The 14,216-nt window shown below is 38.9% G+C and overlaps 1 protein-coding gene and 1 long non-coding RNA gene across 6 annotated transcripts in view; one reads left to right on the forward strand and one right to left on the reverse strand.

Moving 5' to 3' along the window:
• GALNTL6 (polypeptide N-acetylgalactosaminyltransferase like 6) overlaps positions 1-14,216 on the forward strand; it is a 901,649-nt gene that overhangs the window by 797,844 nt on the left and 89,589 nt on the right. The window lies entirely within an intron of this gene.
• The window catches only part of LOC122465705, a 167,727-nt gene that overhangs the window by 2,416 nt on the left and 151,095 nt on the right, over positions 1-14,216 (reverse strand). For both annotated transcript variants that reach the window (XR_006290725.1, XR_006290724.1), the window contains exon 4: positions 13,085-13,157. This is a non-coding gene — a long non-coding RNA (uncharacterized LOC122465705). The remainder of the gene's footprint in view (positions 1-13,084; positions 13,158-14,216) is intronic.

Genomic DNA, 14,216 nt, shown 5'->3' on the forward strand with positions numbered 1-14,216 from the left:
TCCTATTTGTTTCAGAGTAGCAGCCGTGTTAGTCTGTATCTGCAAAAAGAAAAGGAGGACTTGAGGCACCTTAGAGACTAACAAATTTATTTGACCATAAGCTTTCGTGAACTACAGCTCACTTCATCAGATGCAACAGACTCCAACAAGAGAGCCAATTCAGCAGTCTCTGTTGCATCCGATGAAGTGAGCTGTAGCTCACGAAAGCTTATGCTCAAATAAATTTGTTAATCTCTAAGGTGCCACAAGTCCTCCTTTTCTTTTTGCTTCCTATTTGTGGAATTTGTGTTCTGATATTCCTTTGGAGGCGCTAATGTAGTGTAATTCATAGCACAGAAGCAAGGGGGTTCCTGACGCTGGTGGATTTTTGTCAGTGGTGGAAGGTCACTATATCTTTTTTTGGTTGTGGAAGCCACTCATGTCCTTTCCTTTGTCTGTTGCTTTTTAAGGCAGGAAGCATGTACAGAGCCTAGAATAATGAGCCATAATCCTCAATGGGTGTTACTATAATACTTACAATAGTATAGTACTTTCTGTGAAGTATAATGTCAGGTGCTAGAAGTCAGTGCAACAGCTACATAAAAGGCATCTCATTTTCAGTTACATGATAAACAAGATCACTACTGACTTCACAAAATCTTAGACATACTACACAACTCACTCAGTCAAGCTGCAGTTAACAAATATGGTTGCCAGTATGCCATTTTCCTAATTTTGTTCAATCGGAAAACCTGCTGTTTTTGTCAAGATGGCAGTGTCACATAATGGACATAGTTGTACACATGAAATGTCTTCATTTTCTGACTGTTTACATCCCAGTACTTGCAGAAGTTCTATGATCCATCCTACCACCTGCAGAGTTTAATCTCTGCACTGATCTCTGCATGGAGTATAAGCTCCCATGAAACCGGGAGAGAACGTAGAAGCTCCGCATCTTCTTCAGTCCCCATCCCTGTAGAACTTACAGTCCCATAGTGGTTAATTCAGAATCTGTACACTCTACAGATAAAAAGTAAAGGAGTACTTGTGGCACCTTAGAGACTAACCAATTTATTTGAGCATACGCTTATGCTCAAATAAATTGGTTAGTCTCTAAGGTGCCACAAGTACTCCTTTACTTTTTGCGAATACAGGCTAACACGGCTGTTACTCTGAAACTCTACAGATAGTTTACATTCTTCATTTTAGAGTATGGTGGTCTCTTGGAAGAAGTGCATGGTCGGGAGGGAGTGAGGTTCTTTTGTAGTGGTTGTGTGGGAGGAGTGCATAAAGTGGTTTTACAACACACCCCTGTAAGAGTTTTGAGGGAACCTGATGTTCCACAGCTTCCTCAGGCAGTGTGGAGTTTGCTACTGACATAGTGATTGTAAACTCTGTGGCAGCCCCGCAGAATCGACAATCTCTGCGTTAACTTCTATGGAAACAGTAAAAGCACAAGGGGATGCTCCAATTTTCTTCAGTTCTATAGGGAGTAAGGCAGCAGTGGGGTTTCTAACATACAACTTGTGCTGCTTGGTAATGGTCCTACAGTCTAGAAGCTACTCTCTGGACCCAGCCTTAGAAATGCTGCAGTTTTCCCATGGGAAATGGGTTAGCGTGAAGGATACTTAATGCAGAAGGCTCCTCAATAAGGAAAAGAGGCATCTGCTACATTATCCTGAATAAATATTTTTTCTCTTTGTGAGGCGGGGGGAGAGAAGAGATGAGGAACTAACAATATAAAACTTTGATGGATAATATCCCAAAAATATTTTTGGTGCGGGTTTGACTGAACAGGGACCGATCAAAATATAACATTTGATATGTTGGTATGAATGTAAGTACCAATCCTGCCCTCGTGTGTAGGATTTTGAAAATTTACACAGAAGGTTTGATTTATTTAATATTGTGATCCATTCATACTGGGCTTCAGTTTATTGTACTAAGAAAACTGCCTTTTCCTGAATAAAGAACAGTCTTCAGCAATTTGTTAAACTCTTTAACACGATCAAGGAATATAATTTAGTAGATGATAAGTGGGGGAAGAATCTTCCTGAATCACTTAATCACTCAGGTATGTGTCTCCGAGGGGGGAAAAACCCAGCATAGCAATTACACCTTGTGTGTTGCAGTCAGGCTACCAAGATGGCCATAATTTGAAACATTTTATTTTAAAATGTTATTTTTAAAGATTAAGAATTAGAATACTTTAATAAATAAAATAAAATAAAAATAAGAATTAAAAAAGAATATTAAGCAAAATGTTTTCAAGCCTAATGTGTGGGAAATTACATTTAAGTAAACCTTTGAATTGGCAAATCTAGCTGTGATCTTCCTGAAAATATATTATTTTTCTATCCAAAAAGTGCTACAATAGAGTGAATAATTACTTTTTATTTAGCAAAATATATTACATTAGAAAGATATTACATTAATCTCCACCTAGAGTATGCATTGTTCATGCTTCATCTGTGAACCACTTTTCTGTACTTTCAAGCTATTCATACAGAAAAGAGAGGTGGGGGGGAAATGAAATAAATTGACACTTCTTTCTAAGAAACATACGTTTCTCGTTCACATACGTTATTTGTCAAGCACATGATTCATACTCATTGCTGCATATTTGTCTTTTGTCTGAATACATATATACATGTATGTGAATACATCAACGTAGTGTGGTGAATTTCAGTCTGAAGAGCTTTGGAGAGCCTATTAAATGATCATTATTGGTTCATTTGTGTAACATTCATTGTGGGGATGCCAGTGTTCATGGTAGCAAGAGATTGTAGGTGTTGCATTTATATATCCTGGAGTATTGTACAGCTTATTGTTTGTGCACATAACAAATAATAATTCTCATGATCTCACACACAAGCTACATACCTACTTCTGCGGCATATCGGCTTTCTACTATTATATAAGTGGACCTCTAGTGGCATTTTTACCTTGTGCTTGCAGTGTTCCTGAAGTTAGGGCAGCCAAAATAGGATGGCAGTTTTCACTGTTCCTTCATTATTCTTCAATAGTTATTTCAGAAGAAGTTTCTACTGTGTATAACAGCGTGTTCCACATTTACTGAAATCTTATCCTACAGCATTCTTCTCTGCAACTGAACCTAAACAGGAGGTGCACCCTTTGGTTCATTGCTTTCAAATCCATTAAGTCTGGCAGGAAGTGAAATCAAATCTCAAGGTGAATTTCTCAATAGTGGGAGAGGGAGGTTATTTCATATCTTTTTCTAAATGGGGAGTTGGATTGTGTCAAGTTGTCACCTTGGGAAATGCAGGTATGTGAACCATTCTCAGTTCACAGAGAAGGGTATTTAAAGGGTATGAGTGCAGAAAGGATGATGTACAAGGGAAGCAAATCACTAGTACAGAGCATGCTGTGTCAGATTTGCCTGAAGTTGTTGTCTGTGTTCTGGGAACAGAACAGACAGAGACAGAATGCTGACCTCTGCTAGACTCACCCTTTTTTTAAAGGAAATGCACTCAGGCTCTCTTTCTCTTTCTTATTCATTGCCCAGCAATTGTATCTTACTGCCAATGGAGGTCTTGCCCTCTAGGAATAGGTGCATTCATAAGTGATTGAATGACCTTGTCAAGAATCCACTTCAGTTGACCCCAAAAGACAACTTCGTTTTGACTGTATTGCTTTTCTGGCTCCAATAAGAAATAAAGCCTCATCACTGAAACAGCAAACACCATTATGAATGGGGTTGTTTAAATGATACACAGGATTTTTTTTTGTTTCTTCCTTAGTTTATTTTCTTTCTGCTTTCTCCCAACACTAGTTGTTAATGGAATAGCATCTTCTGTAATTACAGCGATACTATGAGGTTGCCTTGTAAATTACAGCTCTGAGGGGAAAAAACTAGCTAGTGAACATGTTCAGGGGATTGGAGGGTTTTTTTTTTTTTTTTGTGCAGGGGGAGTATCTTATTTGATTTATTTAATAAAAGAGCTTTTTTAAAATAACTTCACAATCCTAGAAAAGATTTTAAAGGGATGCTATCAAAGCTTATCGCAACATTTGTCTCTTGTTTTTCACGTTTCAATCTGTTCCATTGAATTTGGGGGGGGGGGGGGGGTGTGTGTGTGTGTGTGTGTGTGATTTTTTTTAAAAAAAAAATCCTCCACTGATTTTGTTTTCTTGGGAAAAAAAATATATAGCTGATTAAATATTGAAATAAATGCTTTGCAAATATGTTCATGAATAAATTACTTAAATTCAATCTGCTGCTATTTGTGGGGTCATGCCATTTGTTCTTCACAGGATAGACACCTACCAAGTATTCTTGAAAATGTCCGCTAATTCCAAAAATGGCATGAATTTGTACCAGACGTGCATTTTTAGCATTCAGCATTCTGTGCTCTCTTTCTTAATAAGCTTAAGAGAGAAAAATCAATACCATGTGATCCAACAAATCTTGACTAGTGAGCAATGTGTAAAACATTTGAAAACAAGGAAGCTGAAAATTTAAAAACAATCAGCCAATATTTACAAATTGATACTAGAGCTGGTCAAAAATAAAAATATATTTTTGTGAAAAAATATTAAGTGTATAGGACTTAATTTTGATGTGTTCAAATTTACCATTTTCAGTTTTTTCCCAAAATGGTTATTGAAACTTACTGAAAACCTCTTATAGCTCTTGCTCTTTCTTTCTCCAGTTGCAACGCTCTCCCCTCCTGCTCACCCAGGTCTTGATATTCCTGAGCAGGAGTGGGGGAACTTGTTGTTGTTTGCTGCACTCACTTCCTGCAGTGTTGCCCAATCCAGGAAGAGACAAGGAAGCCCTAGCGCTTGTCTACGCTGCCAATTAACAGTGCTGCACCTTTCTTGCTCAGGGGTGTGAAAAACACACCCCTGAGCACAGCAAGTTCCAGTGCTGAAAGCGCCAGTGTAAACAGTGCCCCAGCACTGGGAGCTATGCCCCTCGTGGAGGTGGGGTTTTTTACGCTGCCACAGCAGTGCTTTAGCATTGCCAGTGTAGATCAGCCCATATGGGTTGCCAGTGTAGACTAGCCAGCCAGATGCCCCCTGTCCCGACAAAGAAAGATAGATGTCTCCAATGGCAGGCAAAAATATGCAAATTTTAGCAGCTAATCAAAAAAGCAAGAGGTGTCTGCGGCCCTCAGAAGTATAGGGAAAAGTGCAGAAAGGTAGAACTCCCCTTCCAAAATCCAGAAGTTAAAAAGATCTGCTTGCACCACTGCCATTCCATAGGTGTTTGGGAGTGGGACATAACAAGGGTAGAATGAGCTCATGGAACTTACTGTTCCCCTTAGAGAGGAAATCCTTTAGGGTCCCGAAGAAGGCTTTTGCCCTTCTGGAAGATACAGTTTTTCCTCAGCTAACAGCTCCGAACTCCAACACCTTCTGACCCATGCAGTTGTCACTATAGAACCTACTACACTTTGAGCAATAGGAACAGTAAGGATGTGGTGCAGAAAAGTAAAAATGGTGATAATGTGAGTGCCTGGAGGATTAAATTGTGTCAGGTAGCCTGAGGAGTTTGACTGCCCAGAAGAGTTAAACTATATAAGCTATGACGCCAGTCTGTACTTCCTGCATTTATACTGTGTGATGGCTGTGGTACCATTTTAGACTGTGAAGTAACTGAGGCTCAGATTGAAGCCTTGCGTGAAGTCTAAGCATTAGAAAGGGCTGGAGTTACATTCAGACTTGGTTTAAGTGTGTGCAGCTCTAAATCTGATTCCTGGAGTTTACAAGAGCTATTACTACTATCTTTGCACCAGTATCAGAAAGATTTCCTTATGGTGCCCTGTTAGAAAAACCTACCACATTTGGTGTTCTCTATAAAATAATGTTCTTAACTGCTGCCTCTGAGTATCCCTTCCTTACAGAGCCCTACCTTTCAACAACTGGGCAGTCAAATTGAGGGCTACTCAGTTATAATGTAGGATTTGACCTTGATGGAGGAGACCTGGTGTGTGACCTGTAGTCCACTGGTGACTGTAAAGCCAGTTCTCACAGTGATGGAAACTGGAGTTTCCTTGGCCAATTTGTTACTACACAAACATTTTCTCTTCTGGTTCTTTTTGTATCTACAATAGTTATAGAACCTTGTAAGTTGGTTTTAAAAGATCTATTATCATCCAGTCCATTTCCCTGCCAATGCTTGATTGCTCTGTACAGGATGTTTGTCAGTGCTTTTTTTTTTTTTTTTAAAGTCTAGTTTTAAATGTCCCAAGTAATGGGACTTTCACTAATGCATTAGTTGGAAATGAATCAGGATAACAGGTTGCCCACAATTTTCCCTGTTCTTCAAACATTTGCTAAAAGAAATCTATATTTATTTTAGCTATATATTATTTGTCTAGCTAAATCACAAAAAAGATTATATTTTCTGCAAATACTACTGAGTTTATATAGCAGTCTAGCATTGCATTGTGCTCCTACACAGGAACACACATTGAGCTTTGAGGTTTAATAAGCTACAATAATTTTGTAGTATGGTTTCTTAATTATTGTTTACGGTTCCCAGCATTCCTTGCAGAGATTTCACTATGGATGTGCTGTAGATATTCCACTACACATAGGGCAGTTATGATGCAGTATAAGAAAAGGAGTACTTGTGGCACCTTAGAGACTAACAAATTTATTTGAGCATAAGCTTTCATGAGCTATAACTCACTTCATCGGATGCCGATGATGCAGTATGTAGGTGCTATTCTTGTCATTTCTTAGACTGACATGCTTCATTTCAGTTAATTTTCATAGTAGCCTGCGCCAGAGCTACCCAGCATGCCAGAAAATTATTGCAAACTCCTCTTCATCATTATCTGGTCTTCAAGGGCCAGATCCATAGCATAACTCTGCTGACTTTACTTTGCTACATTAGCTTCTACCATCTAAAAAGACATGTAGACTAACACACTTGACTTAACTATGTAGACAGAATTTCAGTGTGTGTGTGTGTGTGTGTGTGTGTATGTACACTAGAAAGAGAGAGCATGCATGTGTGTGTGTGTGTGTGTGTGTGTGTGTGTGTGTGTGTGTACCACACACACCATCTGAAGGTCTAGTCCCAACTTCCCAAGATCTTTAGGTTTGGAATCAGAATCTCTATATTCTGAATTTTAGACCTATGGTAGTCACTGTCACAGTGTCTGAGCAATTAAAGTTTGTAAGCAATGCTGTAGTAATCTGCTAGTTTTCCATAAATCTCTCAAGGCTTCCCAAAATGGCTTTGGGGACCTCAGTCAATCACTATGGATTCCCCCATCAGAATCCAAGCAGTTCAGAGAAGAAGGATTATTCCCTTAAACCAGTATTTGTAGATCTTGCTCACAGCAAACAAGCTGACAGGTATCTCCACCCAGGTGGGTTTTGATGAGTAGCAGTGGCCAATTGACCTGTGAATGTCCAGTGTTGAACATGAAACAAAGCTTGCTTTGAAATTAACATTCTACTTCATATGCATACACAAGTAATCCAGTTATAGTAATATATATAATGTAATTGCTAGCCATTCATTACAATAGGGATGGATAAGTGGAAACAATTCAAGTATCCTTCATTAGTATTCATGGAGTTCTGCACCCTAAGTAAATTCTCATTCTCGCACTAATGTACCTTTTGATCTAGGGTTATTTATTATCGGGCGTGCATAATAGCAAATAAACAAGAGGAGATAGCCAAGCTTCACACTACAGTTATATCTTACAAGTGAATCCATTTGAACACACCATGACCTTTTAATGTTCCTTTGATTTCTATTACCATGTGAGTGAATTAGTCTGCTCGCAACCTGTGAGACAGCATCACAGTCACATTTAAAAAGTGACAGTTACCAATAAATAATGTAGCAATTATATCTCTGCCACTGTGTTATTTCCCTACACTTAGAATAGGAGATAGCTGTGGTATCTCCTCTGGTAAATTTTTACTTTCTAATGGCAACCGCTGTTTAAGATTTTGTTTTGCCATCGGAACGTTTTGTTATCAGTTACTGTATATTATTATAGGGAATGACAAATTCACATCTGAATTCTAAAAAATTAGACACTTGTTATCATTATTTAAGTGAAGGAACAAAATAAGGTAATGGAAACCTTTCAGAAATACCTCAGGATCCTGAAGTTAAAACTCTGAGGTATTCTTATACATAGATCAAAATATGGATTCTCTCTCTCTAACATATAATATTGGTAAGACACATTTTCCTGGGTTCTTAATATATAACAAATGAACTATGCAAGTGTAGAGAGATGTCCCTATGCCTGACTTTCATTTTATTTTTATTATCATGGAGATGGGGGATTGTTTGTTTGGGGTTTTTGGGGGTTTTTTTCCTTTTGATTCACTGGGAATGAGAAAACAATTCCCCTTTTTGTGGAGTGATAAAAAGGAAGGTTCATTTCCTTTGGTTTCCACAGCAGTGCCTGCCCATCTTTACAACAACATCAAATTAAAAGCAGACACTACTATGGGACAACAAAGTGCTCAATCTCATCAGCTTTCAGTTCCTTCATCCTTCACTGTGAAGTGGATTCCAGTGTTTTTCTGTCAATTCCATTTTTGAGAAACTGCTTTCACAGCTTTTACAAGAAAATGTCATTGTGCTTCTGGTGCAGGCAAGGAGGAATCTAATTTCATTATAGTTAACTGCCTGCCTCCCTGTTACCCTCCATAATAGGGTATGCCTGCTTTCCCATTACCCTCCATTATAGTGTAACATAGTATATTATAGAGCTTTAATAAATAGCAAGGATGAGGCTAAGAGTACATTTCAGGAGCCCAAATTACATTTGGCCACATATCTGCCTCTTCAGTTCATGGTGTTTGCTGGCTTTTCACAATCTAATTACAGCATTCTCTGGAAATTGCTGTCCACTGGTAACTGGATGACCTGCTTTATGTAGCACAGACGTGAAGCTACATAGGCTTTGGTCTTCATCCTCGCCACCATGTAATTGCTGTAGACTTCCATATTAATCCCCAAAGACTAGAGTAAATGAAATATTAAAATTACCTTTTATGCCCATTCCTGAAGCCTGGATTAGGGCAGTAGGGGGGAGTGAGGGTGCAGATGCTGACAGTACTATGGATAGGTTGATCAAAGGAATAATATTCACCCACATCCTCTGCTCCATGGCAGATCACAGGCCATATCATTAACTGTGTGTCTCATCTGCTTAGCAAAGTGTAAGGCCCCGTCTGTTTGAATCAGTATCACTGTGTGCATGTTCAAGGGAGCCTGAAGAAAAAGCTGATTCCATCCAAAAGTGTGCCCAGCAGCCGCATTTGAAAGGATTTCTCTAAAGAAAGGGAGCGGCGTATCGTAATTGTGTGGCTTCTTTTTAAAAATCTTCATTATTCAAGATGATCTTGTGCGAGGGAATAAACCCTTGTCATCGTTCTGCTTTGGTCAACTAAGTATAGACTTTACACATTTGCACCCTATAATATTCACTGTCATACATATAAAGCCTTGGTTTGCAATGAGACGCTAGGTCTGAAAACTGGGGAGGAGGGGAGGTTGGCGTGGGGAAAGTGTTTCTATTTCATTGAGTATTTGAGTTTTGTCATTCAAATCTCTCTGTCTTTCAGAGAATTTCTTCTAATAGGGTTTCTAGGATGGACGGTACTCTGAAAAATAACAGGACCAAATTCTTCGTTTCACTGCCTCTCCTTTACAGTGGCTTTAACTGCCCTAAAGGATCCTTCAAGCTATCTTAAACAACATTCTGGGAATAGGTCCAGTACTGGTGTCATGTAGATCTAGCTTAGGCAGCCTTATGCTGGCCTATCTGCAGCACAGGGAGTATGCCAGGAGTAGGAGGGGGCATGGCTGGATCCCTTTGTGCTCATGTTCTTTTGGTCTATGAAGCAGCAAGGTGGGACAGGGTGTGGCTGGAGCATTTTAAGCTCATAGTCTTTTGATCCTTAGAGAAGCCCATTGACAAATGTGGGGAGCAGACATGCCTGCCTCTGGAGCAGCCCAGAATTCTGGGGGTGAAAAGTCACATTTACATACAGATGTAAAGTCACTTTTTTGGGCTGTTCCCCTTGTGCTGCACCTCCCTGAGAGGCATAGCTCAGAATCTGGTCCATGTATTTATCTGAAGGATAAATTCATAACATATTACATTTGTAGTATTAGCATTTTTTAAAGGAATAAACTAATTAAGAATGACTCAATAATAAACTCTCCATGCTGATTGAACCTGTTATAATAATTTATCTTCAAACATTTTAGGGGAGCGAAGGAGAACACTACTAAGTATGGAGTCCTTGGGAGTTGAGAAAAGTCATATGAAGCTAGCCCACACCTGAAGCATACTCATGGATCAGAAGTAGATCAGCTGTGCATACAGCCATCTTTAACAGAGAATCTCAAAATGTTTCTTTGCTTTGCTTATGAAACTACTGAGAACACAAACAAAGCAAAAGTAGGCCTTGGACAAGGAAGATAGTTCTTTGATTTATTCATTTACTGTCTACAAAGAGGGTACATATTGTGAATGGATATTAATTCTGTTGCCCTACTATCCCTGTATATTCTTAGTGCATTTGCTTGAATATATTGATGGAATATATTGAACTATCGTTATTCCTTAGGACTGGTAAGGTGGTGTTAGTTACTGTACAACCTTGGCCCGTGCCGCTTGCCGCAGCCCCCAGTGGCCTGCAGCGGTGAACCGCAGCCAGTGGGAGCCGCGATCGGCCAAACCTGCGGACGCGGCAGGTAAGCAAACCGGCCCGGCCCGCCAGGGACTTTCCCTGAACAAGCGGCGTCCAAGTTTGGGAAACACTGACCTAGATGATATATAGCTGGCCTTGCTTTTCATTTGAAGGTAGAAGTTTAATCTCTATTAAGATGTCAGTTTGGTGTAAAGTACCACTTGTTATAGCTAGAGACTCCCTCGTTAGCTAGAACAGCTTTATTCCTGTTAAAAAAACAAGATGTATACTAAGGCAGAACATTGGCCTGGCTTTAAAATTCCAGCTCAGTGTACCCCTCAGGGAATAGAGAAGAGACTTGTAGTTGCACCATGACCCTCATTTGTGCCTTCTATTGACCTATGGAGTCCCCTTTCATAATGTAAATAATTGGATTTTTACATGAACAAAGAAGGGCAACTTGCCAGGCTTCTGAGATTCTGTGGCTATGAAGAATGCCTACCCAGAATCTCTCTGCTGGCTTTTTGACCTTGAGTCAGCTTTTAAAGCAAAATCTAACATAGTTTTTCCTTCTGACAAGATGAGGAAGATTGTATCTTTTTCCAAAAGAGCTGTTTAGTTTCAGACGTGCCTCACACTGAACCCTTTCAAAAAGAGGCCTAAATGTAGGTTCTCGGTTTTGGACAGTGTGCAATATTTTGCCTCGAATGGAATTTTCTTTAATTTTCAAAGCTGATTATTTTCACAGAGAATAACCCTGACAAATGACTTCCATCGATTAAAAAGTGGTGGGTGAAATTCTGTGGCCTGCGTTGTGCAGGAGGTCAGACTAGATGATCATAATGGTCCCTTCTGACCTAAATAACAATGAATCTATGAAAAAAAATGTATTGTAAATTAAGAAGAGCCAGGATCCAAGTCCAGTTTTCACTTAGAAGACTATTTCTGTTTAAAAAATAAAATGCCCCATACTTTATATTTAGATTTCTCGTTGTGGTTCAGCTGCAAGGTATGATTTTGTCAGGTATCTTTTATACTAACTGAAAGTATAACTTAAAAGTTTATCCACTGTGGGCTCCATGCTAGGAAAAATATACAAAGAAGCCTTGTTTAAAACAAGGCTTTAAAATATTTATAACTCACACCTCAAGGACTTTCTTCTCTTCTTTACACACTCTGCTTTTGGTGGAGCAGGAGGATGGACTGACATTCATGTTAGATCAGTTAGAGTTTTTTGAGTTATTGCTTTTACAGTTCCTTAAAAATACTAATATACACACGTGCATATGAATACATATATTTAAGCTTGCTTTTTCATTGCTTTTACTGTGTGTGTATCATATATACATGTCTACATGAGTTATATATGTATAATTAGATTTTCATTAAATTCTAATTAAAGAAACGTAAGCTTGACTTTTACACATTGCAGCAGTGTTCTATTGAATATGTGATAGGTTATGTAAGAGAATTCCTAGTTTCTTAGTGTTTATAATACCAAAGTATTTATTGAAATGCCAAAGTGACCACAATGTTATTTAATGTTTACTTAAAATTTACTTGTTTGATATAACAGCTCACAAAGTTATCATGGACGAAATTAGTTGATGTTTGTAAAGTACTTTAATAGTCTTAGATGAAAATCACTGTATAAATGCAGAGTTTTATCATGTTTATTCCGTTCTGTTCCTAGTGGGCAAGTTTATGCCACAACTGGCACCAATATGAACTCTTGTTGGCAGTCTTAGTAGAGACGCGATCGATTATATGGGTATGGAAACTGAGCTACCTTCCCACTCTTAGTGGTGTATCTTCCAGGTCAAGTCTGAGGCACAGTGGCAAGGGTACTATAGGAAAGTGTGTGTGGCTGCTGTCTGTCCCTTCCAAATCCTGTTCCTAGAGGTATCCAGTCTTCAAGGCTATTATAGCAGCATCTTTTCACAAGTATGAAATTCACCAAAAAAGCATTATTTTATAGTGAGAATTAATGGAACTCAACTATTAAATTGAAGGAGAAGGGAACAATGATGAGGATGCATTGAAGGGTCCAAATTAGAATTAGGCAGTGTTAGGCATGACAGTAACTCCATTGTGGTTGATGGAATAACACTAGTGTAAGATCAGTGTGATGAGAATGAGTCCTTGTGTTTCTTACCTAATTGCATCCATGTACAGAAAAGGATGATTTATATTTAATATCAAAATGCTACTTTAGGGATGAATTAAAATACAAATTAATAATTAGAAGGATATTTATCACTATAGGTTTATAGCCATTATGGTATGTTAACAGTATTATTTTTATTTAAGCTACATGAAACATTTTAAAAATTATTTTAAAAAAATTCAAGGTAACATTCAGCAAAACACAGTTTAAACAACAGTAGCAAAATAAGGTGAGATTTTCTGCTGTGCCTCTTAGAGGGGGCCAGAGCAGACATGAGTATCTTACCCCGGTATCTTCAGGTATCTAATCTTTTGTGTCTTGCCTCTAGAGGATGGCTTTGAGCTTAAAGCTGTTGATACTGTAGACAGACAGATGTGATGAATTCAACAGAGAGATAAATGCAAATGTTTCCCCTATTAATGAAAAGCAGCATTGAAACATGGCAGCTGTTTAACAGTGACAATACCATTACACAACTTAGGTTAGGCCGTGCAGAATATTAAAGCCCTCTAAAATTACAGAGGGAATCTAAGTAGATAGAATACAATTACACAAACCAGAAGTACAGAAATTAGAATTTGGTCCAGTAAAAAGTGGCTATCACCGCTTTCCCCCCCGCTCCCCCTCCGCCACTCCCCATCCCACCTCACACACTTGCTCGTGTGAAAATTGCTATGGGACCTTACGTCCCCTCAAGTGATCAGGACCTCAGTTTTACTCATCCAAAAGATGAGAAAGGAGGGCAGGAAATGTACTGTGTCTATTGCTTTGACTGTACATAGTGTGTTACTTATGGGTGTCAGAAAACACTGACTTGGTGAGTTGATGTGCAGCCACTTATGGAGTGGGACTGGGTGGCGCTGGCAGCACCAGTTTCCCATGGCTATGATGTAGCTGTGTGTCACGTAGAATGGACTTCCATCTCATCCCTTGCACATCATCTTCCCTCATCAAGAGTCAGTAGGGGAGGTTTTAGGCTGCTTAAATCCCTCAAAATTGCATCTTCTAATCTCATTTATGGGACTTGGCAGCACACTGAACTTATGGCAGCTTCTTACCTTGCACAGTTGACATGCTTTGTGACAGTCTATTAACTTGTAGTAGAATTCTTTGAGGTTATTGTTTCCAAAACACAGTCAGGAGATATAACAGATACTGACACCATTTATGCTTTGACTTTCAGAATATATTTGTTATGTTCCACCCTGGAACTTATTGTTGTGATATGAACAAAGTCATGAAATAAGAGGAAAGAGAGTTCATTGGACTGAAAACCTGCTACAGGTTGAAACATAGGGCATACTCTTGAAATGGAATTGATGTTACAGCTGCAGCTTTAAAAAAAATGCATTTACCCAAATTGAGATGACGGTATGAGAGGGAAGGTTGCAAGATGGTCAGACTGAGTGGAACCATA

This window comes from Chelonia mydas, chromosome 4 (genome assembly GCF_015237465.2).
Source record: "Chelonia mydas isolate rCheMyd1 chromosome 4, rCheMyd1.pri.v2, whole genome shotgun sequence".
Classification (NCBI taxonomy): domain Eukaryota; kingdom Metazoa; phylum Chordata; order Testudines; family Cheloniidae; genus Chelonia; species Chelonia mydas.